At 36.9% G+C, this 15,810-nt stretch overlaps 1 protein-coding gene across 1 annotated transcript in view; it reads right to left on the reverse strand.

Annotated features, from left to right (window-relative positions):
• The window catches only part of MALRD1 (MAM and LDL receptor class A domain containing 1), a gene marked incomplete at both ends in the record, with an annotated part of 691,362 nt that overhangs the window by 59,366 nt on the left and 616,186 nt on the right, over positions 1 to 15,810 (reverse strand). The window lies entirely within an intron of this gene.

Below are 15,810 nucleotides of genomic sequence, written 5' to 3' on the forward strand. Positions count from 1 at the left end.
TGTCTAGCTTTTTGAGTTCTTTGTATACCTTGGATATTAGGCCTCTATCTGATGTGGAGTTGGTAAAGATCTTTTCCCATTCTGTTGGCTGCAGTTTTGTTTTCTTGACAATGTCCTTAGCCTTACAGAAACATTGCAATCTCATTAAATCCCATTTGTTAATCTTTGATCTTAGAGCATGAGCCATTGGTGTTTTGATCAGAAAATTTTCTCCTGTGCCTATGTGCTCTAAGGTTTTCCCTTTGTTCTCATCTAATAGTTTCAGTGTATCTGGTTTAATGTGAAGATCTTTGATCCACTTACACTTGAGCTTTGCACAAAAAGATAAGAAAGGGTCTATTTTCATTCTTTTGCATGCTGAGCGCCAGCTGAACCAGCACCATTTGTTGAATAGGCTGTCCTTTTTCCATTGAATGTTTACAGCTTATTTTTCAAAAATCAGGTGACCATATACGTGAAGGCTCATTTCTGGATCTTTTATTCTCTTCTATTGATCTACGTGCCTATTTCTGTACCAGTACCATGCAGTTTTCAGCAAAATTGCCTTGTAATATAGCTTGAGGTCAGGGGTAGTGATTCCCGCAGATGTTTTCTTGTTGTTGAGGATGGTTTTCGCTATTCTAGGTCTTTTGTTTTTCCATATGAAATTTCACATTGATCTTTCCAACTCAATGATGAACTGGGTTGGAATTTTGATGGGGATTGCATTGAATCTGTAGATTGCTTTTGGTAGGATGGCCATTTTTAAAATGTTGATCCTTCCAATCCATGAGCATGGGAGATCTTTCCATTTTCTGAGATCTTCCTCGATTTCCATCTTTAGAGGTTTGAAGTTTTGTCATACAGGTCCTTCACTTGCTTAGTTAGAGTCACACCAAGGTATTTCATAATTTTTGTGACTATTGTAAAGGGTATCTTTTCCCTAATTTCTTTCTCCACATGTTTGTCCTTCGAATATATGAAGGCTACTGATTTGTTTGAGTTAATTTTGTATCCAGTAACTTTGCTGAACTTGTTTATCAGCTTAAGAGTTCTCTGGTGGAATTTGTGGGGTCACTTAAGTACATTATCATTTCATCTGCAAAGAATGATATTTTTACCTCTTCCTTTCCCCTTGATCTACTTTTGCTGTCTAATTGCTCCAGCCAGGACTTTCAGAACTATGTTCAATAGGTAAGTCCCTGATTTTAGTGGGATTGCTTCAAATTTCCCACCGTTAAGTTTGGTGTTGGCTGTTGGTTTGCTGTACAATGCTTTTATTATGTTTAGGTATGGACCTTGGATTCCTGTTCTTTCCAGGACTTTTAACATGAAGGGGTGTTGAATTTTTTCAAATGCTTTCTCTGCAGCTAGTGAGATGACCATGTGATTTTGTTCTTTGAGTTTTTTTATGTGGTGGATTACCTTGATGGATTTCCTTATTAAACCATACCTGCATCCCAGGGATGAAGCCTACTTGGTCATGGTGAATGATCATTTTGATGTGTTCTGGGATTCGGTTTGCAAGGATTTTGTTGAATATTTTTGCATCAATGTTCATAAGTGAGATTGGTCTGTAGTTCTCATTTCTTGTAGGGTCTTTTTGTGGTTTAGGAATGAGGGTTATTGTAGCCTCAAAAAATGAGTTAGATAGTATTCCATCTGATTCTATCTTCTGGAATAATTTGGAGAGTATTGGTGTTATGTCCACAATAAATGTCAGATAGAATTCTGCACTGAACCTGTCTGGACCTGGGCTTTTTTTGGTTTGGAGGTTTTGATGACTTCTTCTATTTCTTTAGGATTTATGGTTTTATTTAGATGGCTTACCTGGTCATGGTTTAATTTTAGGATCTTGTATCTGTCTAGGAATTCATCCATTTCTTTCAAATTTTCCAACTTTGTGGAATATAGGCTTTTGTGGTAGGATCTGATGATTTCTTGAATTTCCTCAGTTTCAGTTGTTATGTCTCCACTTTTCTTTCTGATTTTGTTAATTTGTATACTCTCTCTTTGCCCTCTAGTTAGTCTGGCTAGGGGTTTATCAATCTTGTTGATTTTCTCAAAGAACCAGCTCTTGGTTTTGTTGATTCTTTTGATGGATATTTTTGTTTCTATTTGGTCTATTTCTGCCCTAAGTTTGATTATTTCTTAATGTCTACTCCTCTTGGGTCTATCTGCTTTCTTTTGTTCAAGAGCTTTTAGCTGTGCTGTCAAGTTGCTAATGTATGCTCTCTCCAGTTTCTTTTTGGAAGCATTCAGAGCTATGAGACTTCTTCTCACTACTGCTTTCATTGCGTCCCATAGGTTTGGGTATGTTGTGTTTTCATTTTCATTGAAGTCTAGAAAACCACTAATTCCTTTCTTTATTTCTTCTTTGACCCTGATACCGTTTAACAGAGTGTTGTTTAGTTTCCATGTGTGTGGGGGCTTTTTGTTGTTGGTAAAGACTAGCCTTAGACCATGGTGATCTGAGAGGATGTATGGGATTATTTCAGTCTTCTTTTATCAATTGAGGCTCGTTCTGTGTCCAATTATGTGGTCAATTTTCCAGAAGGTGCCATGGGGTGCCGAGAAGAATGTGTATTCTTTTACTTTAGGATGATCTGTTCTGTAGATATCTATTAATTCCAGTTGGTTCATAGTCTCTGCTAGTTATACAGTGTCCTTGTTCAGTTTCTGTTTCCATAATCTGTCCATTGATGAGAGTGGGGTATTAATGTCTCCCACTATTATTTTGTGGGGTGAAATGTATTTTTGAGCTTTATTAGGGTTTCTTTTATGAATGTGGATGCTTTTTTTATTTTGAGCATATATGTTAAGGATTGATAGTTCCACCTCACAGATTTCCCCTGTAATGAGTAAAAAGTGTCCTTCCTTATTTTTTTAGATAACATTTGGTTGGAAATTTACTTTATTCGATATTAGAATAGCCACTCCAGCTTGCTTCTTGGGGCCATTTGCTTGGAAGTTCTTTTCCCACCCTTTTACTCTGAGATAGTGTCTGTCTTTGTCTCTGAGACGAGTTTCCTGTATGCAGCAAAATGCTGGATTTTGTTTATGTATCTAGTCTGATAGCCTATGTCTCTTTAATGGGAGTTGAGTCCATTTCTGTTAATAGATATCAAGGAATAGTGGTTTCTGTTACCTGCTATTATTGCTTTTGTATGTTGAGTTGTGCTGTGTTTCTTTCTTCTTTTTGTTTTCTTGCTTAGGAGTTTTCTTGTTTTTACTAGGATGTAGTTCCCCTCAGTGTATTGAGTTTTCCACCTATAATTTCTTGTAGTGCTGGGTTTGTGGTCAGATATTGTGTAAATTTAGACTTGTCTTGAAATATCTTCATCTCTTCGTCTATGGTGATTTGTAGTTTTGCTGGGTGTAGCAGCTTGGGCTGGCATTTGTGCTCTCTTAGGGTCTGCATGATAATTGTCCAGGCTCTTCTAGCTTTCATAGTCTTTCTTGATAAATCGGGTGTGATTCTAATTGATCTGCCTTTGTATGTTACCTGACCTTTTTCCTCATTGCTTTTACTATTCTTTCTTTTATTTGGGCACTTGGTGTTTTGACTATTATGTGTCGGGAGGAATTTCTTTTCTGCTCCAACCTATTTGGAGTTCTGAAGGCTTCTTTTATGCTCGTGGTCATCTCATTCTTAAGGGTAGGGAAGTCTTCTTCTACAATTTTGTTGAAGATATTTACTGTGTCTCTTATTTGATATTCTTCTCCCTCTTCTATTCCTATTATGCTTAGGTTTGGTTTTCTCGTTGTGTCCTGGATCTCCTGGACATTTTGGGGTAGGAGCTTTTTGTTTTTTTGCATCTTCTCTGGCTGTTTTGTCTATGTTTACAATGTTGTCTTCTGCCCCCAAGATTCTCTCTTCCATCTCTTGTAGTCTATTGGAAATGCTTGCTTCTGTGACTCCTGATTTCTTTATTAGGTGTTCTACCTCTTGGGTTATCTTTTTTAGTGTTTTCTTTATTGTGTCCATTTCCGTTTTAAATTCCTTCTTCCATTCCTTCATCTCTTTGGTTCTGTTTTCCTCTGGTTCTTTCAGTTTTTTGAGTGTTTTTCTTGTTTCCTTTTTAAAAGCTTCCGATTCTTTTTGCTTTTCTTCCCGTTCTTGTTTAAGGATCTCTATCAGAGTCTTTAGGTATGATTTTAGGTCTGTGTCTTCTTTTTCTGGAGTGTTTGGCATTCTGCTGTTTGCTGTGGTGAGAGAGCTGGGTACTGGTGTTGCCAGGTTGTCTTGGTTTCCTTGGGATATGCTCTTTTGCTTTCCTATTGCCATCTTGTTGTCAGTGATATGTCCTTGCCTTTCCCTTGTACCTGTTCTGTGTCCCTGTATCTCCACCGGTCCAGGTGGAGGATGGTCTGAGCCCTATTCTGTGCCCCAAAGCCCCCAGGTGGGAACAGAGGTCCCAATGCTGGGTTCCTGTTCGCTGGATCATGCAGGGCAGGGGCACACTTTCTGTTCACACTCGGCAGAGATCTCTCTGCTCCCTGGCTGCTCATATCTCCTTTTCACCAGTCTTTAAACCTTTGGGAACTGCTGGTCCAGGTGGTAGATACGCTGAGCCCTTTTTCCGGCATGTGTCCTTATTATATGTTGTTGAATTTTTGGGGTATATGCCCAGAAGTGGAATAGCTAGGTATTCAGATGGTACTATGTCCAATTTTCTGAGGAACTGCCAGACTGATTTCCAGAGTGCTTGTTCCAGCTTAAAACCCCACCAACAGTGGAGGAGTGTTTCTCTTTCTCTACATTCTCACCAGCATCTGCTTTCATCTGAGTTTTTGATCTTAGCCATTCTGAATGATGTGAGGTGGAATCTCAAGTTTGTTCTGATTTGCATTTCTCTGATGAGTAGGGATTTCTAACATTTCTTTAAATGCTTCTGGGCCATTCAGTATTCCTCAGTTAAGAATTTGTTGTTTAGCTCTGTACCCCATTTTTAATAGGATTATTTGATTCACTGGAGTCTAACTTCTTGAGTTCTTTGTACATATTAGATAGTAGACCTTTATCAGATGTGGGATTGGTAAAGCTCCTTTTCTAGTCTGTTGGCTGCCATTTTGTTTTCCTAACAGTATCCTTAGCCTGACAGAAACATTGCAATTGCATGAGGTCCCATTTATTGATTCTTGATCTTAGAGTATAGGCCATTGCTGTTCTGTTCAGGAAATTTTCCTCTGTGCCTATGTGTTCTAAGCTTTCCCCCATTTTCTCTTCTAATAGTTTCAGTGTACCTGGTTTTATGTGGAGAACTTTGATCCACTTGCATTTGAGCTTTGTACAAGGAGATAAGAAAGGATTAATTTGTATTCTTCTGCTTGCTGACTGCCAGTTGATCTAACACCAAAAAAAAAAAAAAAAAAAAAAGTCTGTTCTTTTTCATTGAATATTTGTAGCTCCTTTGTCAAAGATGAAGTGACCATAGGTGAGAGGGTTCATTTCTGGGTCTTCTATTCTGTTCCATTGGTCTACCTGTCTTTCTCTGTACAAATTACATGTGGATTTTAATTCAATTGCTTTGTAATATATCTTGAGGTCAGGAATGGTGATGTCCACAGAAGTTTTCTTGTTGTTGAGAATAGATTTCACTATCCTAGTTTTTTTGTTGTTCCAGATGGATTTGCAAATTGACTTTTTCAACTTTATAAATAGTTGAGTTGGAATTTTGATGGGGATTGCATTGAACCTTTACATTGCTTTTGATTAGATGCAATGTTGGTCCTTCAAATCCATTAGCATCAGAGATATTTTCATCTTCTGAGATCTTCTTCAATTTTTTTCCTTTGGAGATTTGAAGTTTTTTTCATACAGATCTTTCAAGTTTCTTTTAAAGATTAACTATTTTTAAATGATTTATGTGTGCTGGTATTTTTTGCATATTTGTAAACACTATGCATCCACAAAGGTGAGTTGAGAGTGTGTAGTCCACATGAACTGGAGTTATCAGTTCAACTGCGATATGGAAATCAAAACCAGGTCTTCTACAAGAGCAAAAAAGGTATTTAACCATAGAGCTGTCTCTCCAGGCACATTTCCAAGAAGTCATATCATTTGTTAAGTGAAGGAGACAGATCTGATAACCAGCGAGTGGGGGAGGAGGCACCTGTCTCTTTATGAGAATGGCTATAAGAGCATGTTTGTGGATAGTTCAGTGGTCAGAATGGTGACCGAGAGACAGAAATATCATCACAGAAGTAATTTTATGGGAGAGGCAAACTAATAGGCTCCTGCACCCCTGGTGAACGGGGTCTTTCTATAAAGGATACTGTGAATAATAATATCTCAGAGGAATTTGAAGGACATAGTTGGTAAAAAGTGGCCCTGTCAGTTAGGAAGCATGCCCAGTTTGTGATAACAACATGGGATTGACTTTTGACCCTTGGACAACAATAAAATGAGAAATGAGAATATATGCATAAAGTTTCCCTGTAATTGTGTGTGTGTATGGTTATCATGTGATGTGTGTGTAAGGTTACTGGAGTGGATTGGTCTGATGCTGTTTGGATTTTAATGTTAATACAGTTTTATTAAACCTGGTTGCCACAAACATGAGAGAGTCCCCACATAGACCCAAGTGACACTATGTGACCTTACCCCCATGCTATTTTTGATTGGTGAAGAAAGATGTTGATAGCCAATAGTTGGGCAGAAGAGACATAAGTGGGGTTTAGGGTTTCCTTGTCTGGGTGTGGGAAGAGAATCACACACAGGGTTTGGTTGAAAAGGGAATAGAAGAAATGCCATGGTGGGCTAGGTGAATCATAAAATGTGGCCTTGAGGGCTGTCCAATTAGAGTTAGGAATAGCCCGAATAAAATAAAGTATGTAATAACCTGGGATTATTAATAAAAATTGATTTTAATAGTGTAGAGAGTAAATATCTGCCCATCTCTTGTGCTGATTAATATTTATTATAAATATAAAGGTTATGTGAGTCTTTTATTCAAAGCCTAAATGATCAAATGTGGAGTCAAAACTCCAAGTTGATATTAAGAATTTCTGCAATAGGTTACCATGTGAATGTGTGTGTTCAAGGTTACCATGTGGATGTCTATGTAAGGTTAGCCTATGAATGTGTGTGTATAGTCACCCTCTGAATATATGTATAAAGTTACCATGAGGATGTCTATGAAAAGTTATCATGTGAATATATTATAAAATTACTATGTGAATGTGCTTGTAAGGTCACCTTGTAAATGCATGTATAAGGTTGCCATGTGAATGTGAGTGTAAGGTTATACTGAAAATGTGTATGTGTAAGGTTACCCTGTGAGTATGTGTTTGTGTTTGTGTGTGTGTTTGTGTGTGTGGATGTGTGTGTGTAGTATTACCATGTGAATGTGTGTGTAAAATTAATTTGTGAATGCATGTTATCACTCTGCAGGTGATCATTTGTGCTACTCATATTTGTATTAGAACATTGCATGAATGTGGTTAAACATACACAAGTTTGCACTCGAAATGACGCTCAAAAATAAGTAACTGCAATTTCTGCAGTTTCCCATAGTGTACGTTTGGAATATCCTAGAGAGCCAAGGATGACCTTGAACTCCTGATCTTCTGGCTTCTGTTTGGCAAATGCTGAAATAATTGGTATGATCCACACACAGCTGAATTCTGAACCTCTATTTTTAGATAAATAATATATATGGATCTTATTTACTTTAGTGCTATATATAGTTTCTCCATATAACACAGCAAGTGCATTCTTACTACCTCCCCATAACTGTCCTCTACATTTCTACATATTAAATACATCCTTAACCAAACACACACACCACACATACATGTACACACACACACACACACACACACACACACACTACATTAACTCATATCCACCACTAAGGCAATATCACATGCATATGAATATTTGCTTATTTTTAATTTTCTGGAGTTAATTACCCAATTTATATTAGCAAATAGTTGCTAGGATCTGTGTCTAATTTCTGAGCTTACTAAAAATCCTCAGTGTGATATTCTCCTACAATAAAATGCCAGAAGAACTAATGATATCTCTTTTCCTTGGAAAAATAAACTCCCAAAGGAGAGTTTTAGAAAAGGATTTCCATTGCCCCTTTATCTCCATATAACACTGTATTAGCTCTTCAAGGATGTGGAGACCTCATGTCTAACATCAGCCCAGCATCCTGCTCCAGTTCTGTGTTTGCCGCAGTTCCCTCACTAATTTGGGTGCTGTACAACATGCATGAGAGGACCATGTTCATGGTCAGATATATCCAAGATACCCTCCAGGAGTAGGTATAAAAGAGACCAATGGAAGGCACAGAATGTGAGAGAGCAAATGTAGTCTCAGAGGAAAGATGGGAAGCAGTCAGGGTGAACAAGCTCAGGGAGAGTCAGAGGAGGAAGAATCTAACTTCAGGGCATCAGCCAGTAAACCTATGATGGTAGGATAAAGTGGTTTTTCCCCTGATATAAAGGAAGCAATAACAAGCAATTCTATGTTGTGTCTCTTTATTAACCAAGACTATAAGTAAATGGTTTAAAAGCTTAATGATACATAAATAATATTATATAATATTATTCTTAATTACTGTCTTACTAAAATATAAACAGAATTTTGTTTATTATAAAAGTACAAAAAGAAACTTTCCAATGGTATTTAAACAGCATAGTTTTTTTTTTTCTTTTTTTAAGATGTATCAATGTGAGGCATGTGGGCTATGCCATAGGAGAAACTTGAGGAACTAGCAAGGAAATGCATGTTCAAACCTCAGACATTTCAAAGCTTGAGACCAGCAGAAGTGGAACATGTTTCCTCCCTATTTCTATGCCTGCCTTCAAAAACATAACCAGGCAACCCTCAAAGAGGGGATAACAAGTAGTCAGGAATCCAGCACCTGGAATGCCTCCACATGCCAATGAAGTATCTCAGTACCCTAGCTTTCAGCCAAAGACTTTTGCCCACCCTAGATACTGCCACTCAAAAACATTGGTTCATAGCGATGCTTCATTAAAGATTGTTGGAGAAGGCCTTCTAATTAAGATCCTTAACACTAAGGTTCTCAGAGAATCACCCCCCTGTACTCTCGCCTTCACTATACACACTCCTCCAAATGGACTAGGGTCCTGCCAGTTCTGAACTCTGCTCTATAGCAACATCTGGACACCTTGACAGGGAGATTGTGGAAGACATGGAACCACATATCTGCATACAACCACTGGCCACATCTCAGATTTTAGGTATCAGTCTTGATATATTTCTGAATTTTCTCAAATGAATGTTAAAATACTGCTTTTAAATATACGACAAATGAGTTTTTAACACAATCGTAGGAAATGAATCTTTCCCGCAGGTGTGAGGAAAGTAAAAAAAAAAAAAAAAAAAAAAAAAAAAAAAAAAAAAAAACAATTCACTAGTGCTTCAGTTTTCCTATCTATTAAACACTCAGAGATAAACGAAGCAGTGTCACTGGGATATTGCAAGTACACAGTCCCTAAATAAATGTAGGTGATTGAAATGACACAGGTATGTAGCTAGCTTTCTATGATGGTCAGTTATTATTATCACAAATATATTTAGTAAGATCCTAATACACTGAGTGTTTATCATTAGACCCCTTAAGCTGAAAAGAACTGGCATTTAAAAAAATGTGGTTCAAATGATTGGTAAAGTAAATGTCAAAAGACTGGAACAGACAAGGAAGAATTCTGAATCCTAAAATAACCTTGGTGGCTGAATATTAAAGGGTTGAAAACGAGACTGGTGTTGTGGTTGCCACTGGTCAGTAGACAAGCATCTTAATACTTTGCCAATCAAAATATCCACAAGATAACAAACCATTGCCTTTCAAAATAAATCATGGACTCAATTGATACTTTATTTCTTTCTTTTAAAAATATCCCAATTGTTTTCAATGGCTTCATCCTCAGGAATCTCATGTAGTGATCAGAAGATTGTTAGAGGCATGCCAACAAGAATGTCAAGAGTGATTTTTCACTGTGGTCAACATAATATTGAAAAATAAATTATGGGAAATCAGAGTGGGTGCCAAGAATTGTGTTGATAAACAGAAGTATTAATGAAAATGGAAGCTACACGTGTCCCCATCTGAACTTCTGGTCCAATTCTCTGTCCCCATTTCTTCATACATATAAGGAGATCAGGATTATCGAGGACAAGGAACCGGGTTGAAATGTCTCAACTCATGGCACAATAGCCACCATGGCTCATCATTACCATTCAGCACATTACCAACTGTCATGTTCATCTTAGACATTCGCCCTTAGTAAATGGAATACAAATGGAAAACCATCTTAGTGACCCTTCTGAATGTTCCTGTGACTCCTTGTGTGCCGTCTCCTCCCAGTTATTGATGCCAGCTCTATCAGGTTTTGCCAAGAGTTGGTAAGAAAATCAACAACACATTCAAAATGTTCTTGTTAATTGGCCCTGTGTTTGTTAGATAGTTTTATTATGGTTACATGATTCTCTAAACTGTTATTATATTATGATCTCTGTACTCAGCTTTAAAAATATAACAGCAACTAATAGTGTGAGTTCAATAAATATACATTGCCAGAGCGCTTGAGAATCAGGGAGGCTTCCTCTATAGAACTGAACAAAACTCATATGAACACACACAGACAAAATCAGCAGCACAGGACCTGCATGGATCTGCACAAGGTTCCTCTCATGTATTGTGCCTTTGAGTTTAATGTTTTTATGAGATTTCTGAGGATGTGAACAAGTGGGTCTTTGACTCTCATTCCCTTAATGGGACACTTTCTTCTGTTTGCCTTGTCCATCGTGGATCTGATAGTCCTTTTTATCTTATATTTCATTTGGGTATAATTTATTATTATCCCTTAGAAACCTGCTCTTTTAAAATGAGAGATAGAAAGGGTTTGGGTGTGGATTGTAATGAAGAGGAAATGGAAGGAATGGAGGGAAGAGAAACAACACAGAGGATATACTGCGTGAGAAAAGACTTTCCAATAATGAGAAAAGAGGTGGGATGAATGAAGGCAATGAATGGGAAATGTGTTGGATGGTAGGTTAGCTTGGGTCAGACAAAAAAATAAATGTTTATTTTTCTCAAATATTGCTGGGAGTTACTGAAAAACAGCAATAAAAAGAACACTAGAAAAGAATAGATAAAATTGGGCATCAAGAAATATGAGCTGTTATTACTAAGTTACACTTAACAAATAAAAATATGTATTTATAGAATTAATATACCAAAACCATAAATGAATGTCTGCTGCATTTTTCGAACACATTAATTATAAGATCATTATGTTGGCCTTTGCGCAAACATAGCTGATCTTTTATAGGTATTTTTAAAATATGATCATGAGTGTTTACAGTAATTAATTTATGAAAACCATCAGGTATTTTACTCTGTGCTTGGCATTTACACAAGGACTTTGTCAGTATTAATCAATATAATTTTATATTTATCATTCTAGGGAGCTACTCTATGTATAATTTACATGTAACCATATTAAGGGAATATAATCAAACTAACAACACATGTCAGTGCTCTGGCCCCAAATTTTATACACTCAGTCATGACATATAACACACTACTGCTTCAGATCACTACATGTTAGAGTTTAGCCTCCTAAAAAACAGATGTATCTGAGACTGTGAGAAAGAGTAAGAGGTATGATGGGTATTTCTAACATTATTACCCAGCTTCATGAGAAATCTGGCATCTTTTTTGACATTGGGAATTCCATGTATTTAGACACATTGTATATCAGAACTGCACTTTATTTCACTTATATAAAATGAGATTCATTCTTGGACAAAACTCACTTCTATTTACATGCATGTTTCTCAGATTCATCTAAATCATTAATAATTGCATTAAAGAAACTAAATATCCAGTGTGCTAAATAATATGCAGAAATTAATTCAATGGACAGTCTATAAAATCATGTTTCATTTTCTCAAATTTGGGTTTATAAAGGTTAAACTCTTAGGAAAATTTTGATTACACTGAAGTCTCCATATAAAAAATTTTAAAGTTTTTAGTTCACTTAAAAATTTACCTAAACTTTTAGAAGAAAAAGCCCTTATATATTCATGTTCTTAGAAAATGACTTTCAATAATGAGAAATTGCATAATTTTAGTTAAAATATAATTACATTAACTTCCTCCTCTCTTTTTTCTTTTCTGGTCCTTCCCATGTCTGCTTACCCTTTACATCCTTTCAAATCCATAACCTCTTTTTCTTTGATGGCATTTCCTACGTACATACATACATACATACATACAAATACAGACACAAACTGATGAGCCCATTTAGAGGGGTTTGTATGCACATATATTAAGGGATGATCAGCTTTGTACTGGATAATCAGTTAGAGGGCTCATCCTTGGTGAAGACTAACTTTCCCTATTCCAATATTTTTTTAGCTGTCTTTCTTTATCCAGTTGTAGAACCCTGTGCAAGTTCTCCATGACACATTATATTAGCGTGCCTATTGTATTATTTTAGTTCTTGCACATGTAGCCATACTGTTCTGGGTGAAGCTGTTTAGTCACACTCTCACAATAAAGGTCCTAGATCCCTACTTCTCATAAGCATCTTGTCTGCCACCCTGAAATAAGTCCAATTATGAAGTGCAAGCATTTTATTGTAGACACATGGACTGAAACTGGGCCCACCATGAGCACTTTTTCTCTGCATTTGGATCCATTGCCGTGTTCCGTGATAGTCTTTGTATACTGCAAGGAGAAGCTTCTTTGTAGGGGCATGAGAGCCATCAGTAACTGTAGGTACAGGATAAGTATTTAGAATAGAGTTGGTTATATTAGTAAAATGGCAGTAGTTATCACAGATCCATGGCCTTGCCAGTCCCAGGAAGCTGAGAGGGTTTCCGTGATCAGTCATCATTTGCCTCTTGTTGAATAGGCCTTAGGTCCAATTACCTTGCTGTATGTTCCTGTCACATATAGTGTTCCTTTTGAACCTTTATGGATATCTTGATCACGCTGGTCTTTGTTGTTCTTGGGCATCATATACAAGCATGACCACTGGGTGTTAAGTTCCATTTTTCTCTTGAAGGTAGCTTAGTAATTTTAACAGATTTAATTAGAAAAAAGATTTTTCACATATGTGATCTTTTTTGTGACTAATTATTTTTTTTTTACTAGAGAAGAAAGACAGGGTCCTTCAAATGCAGTTTGTGTGTGTGTGGGGAGGATTATTTATTTTCATTAAATACAAATATCTTTGGTCATAATAAGGTTTTTAATGCAGCAGGAGGGTAGGAAGGTGAGGCAGCTTATAAATATTCAATGTTCTGGCCCCAGCACAGAGTGCTATTTCTCTGGCATTTCTTTGGCCATCCATCTCTCTTGGGAGCCAATTCTGAGTCCACTCTGAGTCTGCTTGTTTTATTTTCACATTGTCTATACTGTGCTTCCTATCAACAAAGGGAAGCTCTTTGGGGAACTTAGTTTCCTAACTACTTTTACTTAAAAAAAAAAAAAAAAAAAAAAAAAAAACAGAACCTTAAATTTAGCTGACAGTTAATTTGTTTGCAACTGAGCACAAGGGAAAGCAAATAAAAAAGTCACTTAAGAAATCAAAGGATTCAGTTTGAAAACACAGTGAGAAAATAAATGCATAACTTAGTGCAACATTTCTCCAGTATTGAGAGGTGATTGAAGACATTTAGACATTGACTTTGGGCCCAACCAGAGCCAGCATTTATATACATTTCTAATGGTGCATAGCTTGTACATTAGTGAAGGACCTAATTTAATTAAATGGGCCTGCACTTACTCATGGACTTGAAAAATGACTGTGGTCGATTAACCATGCTCTCCATATTTCTTGTTTATGAGGCACACTAAAAACTCACACTTCAGAAAAAAAATCTCACCCTTCTCTTAATCTTAGATTAATCTTTATCCATCAAATGTCCACAGTTGGAGTAGAGAGAGCTTGTCAGGGAAGCATTAGTTCTGCCAGAAAGATGGCAGTGCCCTTAGGAGGTGACAAATTACTTTGTTGCTTTAAGAAAAATATCACAAGTATTTTTGTTCCTTCAGAAGACAGCATCATGCTACGAACTTGTGGTTGAGCACAAGTGTTGTGTGAGAAGGCATTCCTTAAGTGGGTAACAAATGGTCTAATTACAAAGCTAACACTTGTGATGAGACACGAGTTTACGTTACTCATTTGGATGACACATTGATGGCATCTAGGGCTGTTTCTCAGCAGCAGATATGTGGTCAAAATATCTTTCATAAGAAGCAAACCTCTCCAGAAGGAATTTAAAATATATAGAGTTGGGTAAAATAAATGAATAATAATAAACAAAACCCTCAAGTCAAGCTTCATGAGCATAAAAAATGAATACCATCCAAGAGTATACACAAACTTTTGGAAAATTCTCTTCAGTTTGTTATTTGTTTGTTTGTATTTGCATAAAAGTAAAAAATAATGGACAGGCGCTCAGGCCATCTGCCACCAGAAACAGCTGAAATCCAGGTTTGGTGATACTGGGCTGCGAGTAGCCAGAGCACAGAGAGGTCTGGTTCGAGTTCCTGGAAAGTGTGCCATCCCCATTGGTTCAAGGGAGCAGGAGCCCTGACTTAGGGACTTGGTTTCCCCTGCATGCAGAACAAGTGCTCAGGCCATCTGCCACCAAAAACAGTGGAGATCCAGGGACACAGGCCAGGTACACGGGAAAGATGGGAAACCATCACTGACAAAAGAACCACATATAATCACAGACAAGATGGCAAGAAGGAAGCGAAAGAACATACATACCCCAGGGAAACCAAGACAACCTGGCAACACCAGAATCCAGCTTTCCAATCACAGCAAACAGCAGGATGCTAAACACTGCAGAAAAAAAACAAAACAAAACAAAACAAAACAAACAAACAAACAAAAAAAAAAAACAAAACCTCGGACCCGAAATAATACCTCAAGATGATGATAGAGATCTTTAAACAAGAATGGGAAAAAAAGGATAAAGAAATAGAAGCTTTAAAAGAGGAAACAAGGAAAAACACTCAAAGAACTCAAAGAACTAGTGGAAAACAGAAACAAAGAGATGAAAGAATGGGAAAAGGAATTTAAAATGGAAATGGAAACAATAAAGAAAACACTAAAAGAGACAACCCTAGAGGTAGAACACCTAAAAAAAGAAATCAGGAGTCACAAATACAAGCATCTCCAACAGACTACAAGATATTGAAGAGATAATCTCAGGGGCCAAAGACAACATTGAAAACATAGACAAAACAGTCAGAGAAGATACAAAAACCAAAAAGGCCCTAACCCAAAATGTCCGGAGATCTACGACACAATGAGAAGAACAAACCTAAGGATAATAGGTGTAGAAGAGGGTAAACCATCTAAATAAACCCATAACAGCTACAGAAATAGAAGAAGTCATCAAAAGCCTCCCAACCAAAAAAGACCCAGGTCCACATGGATTCAGTCCAGAATTCTATCAGACATTTATTGATAATCTAATATCAATACTCTTTAAAATATTCCACAAAATAGAGTCAGATGGAACACTACCTAACTCATTTTTTGAGGCCACAATAACCCTCATTCCTAAAGAACACAAAGATCCTACAAGGAAAGAGAAGTTCTGACCAATCTCACTTATGAACATTGATGCAAAAATACTCAACAAATTCTATGCAAACTGAATCCAAGAACACTTCAAAACAATCATTCTTCATGATCGAGTAGGCTTCAACCTTGGGATGCAGGAATGGTTTAACATACGGAAATTCATCAATGTAATCCACCATATAAACAAACTCACAAACACAAAAACAAACAAAAAACCCACATAGTCATCTCACT

This window comes from Micromys minutus, assembly GCF_963924665.1.
Source record: "Micromys minutus genome assembly, chromosome: 6".
In the NCBI taxonomy this organism is placed as follows: domain Eukaryota; kingdom Metazoa; phylum Chordata; class Mammalia; order Rodentia; family Muridae; genus Micromys; species Micromys minutus.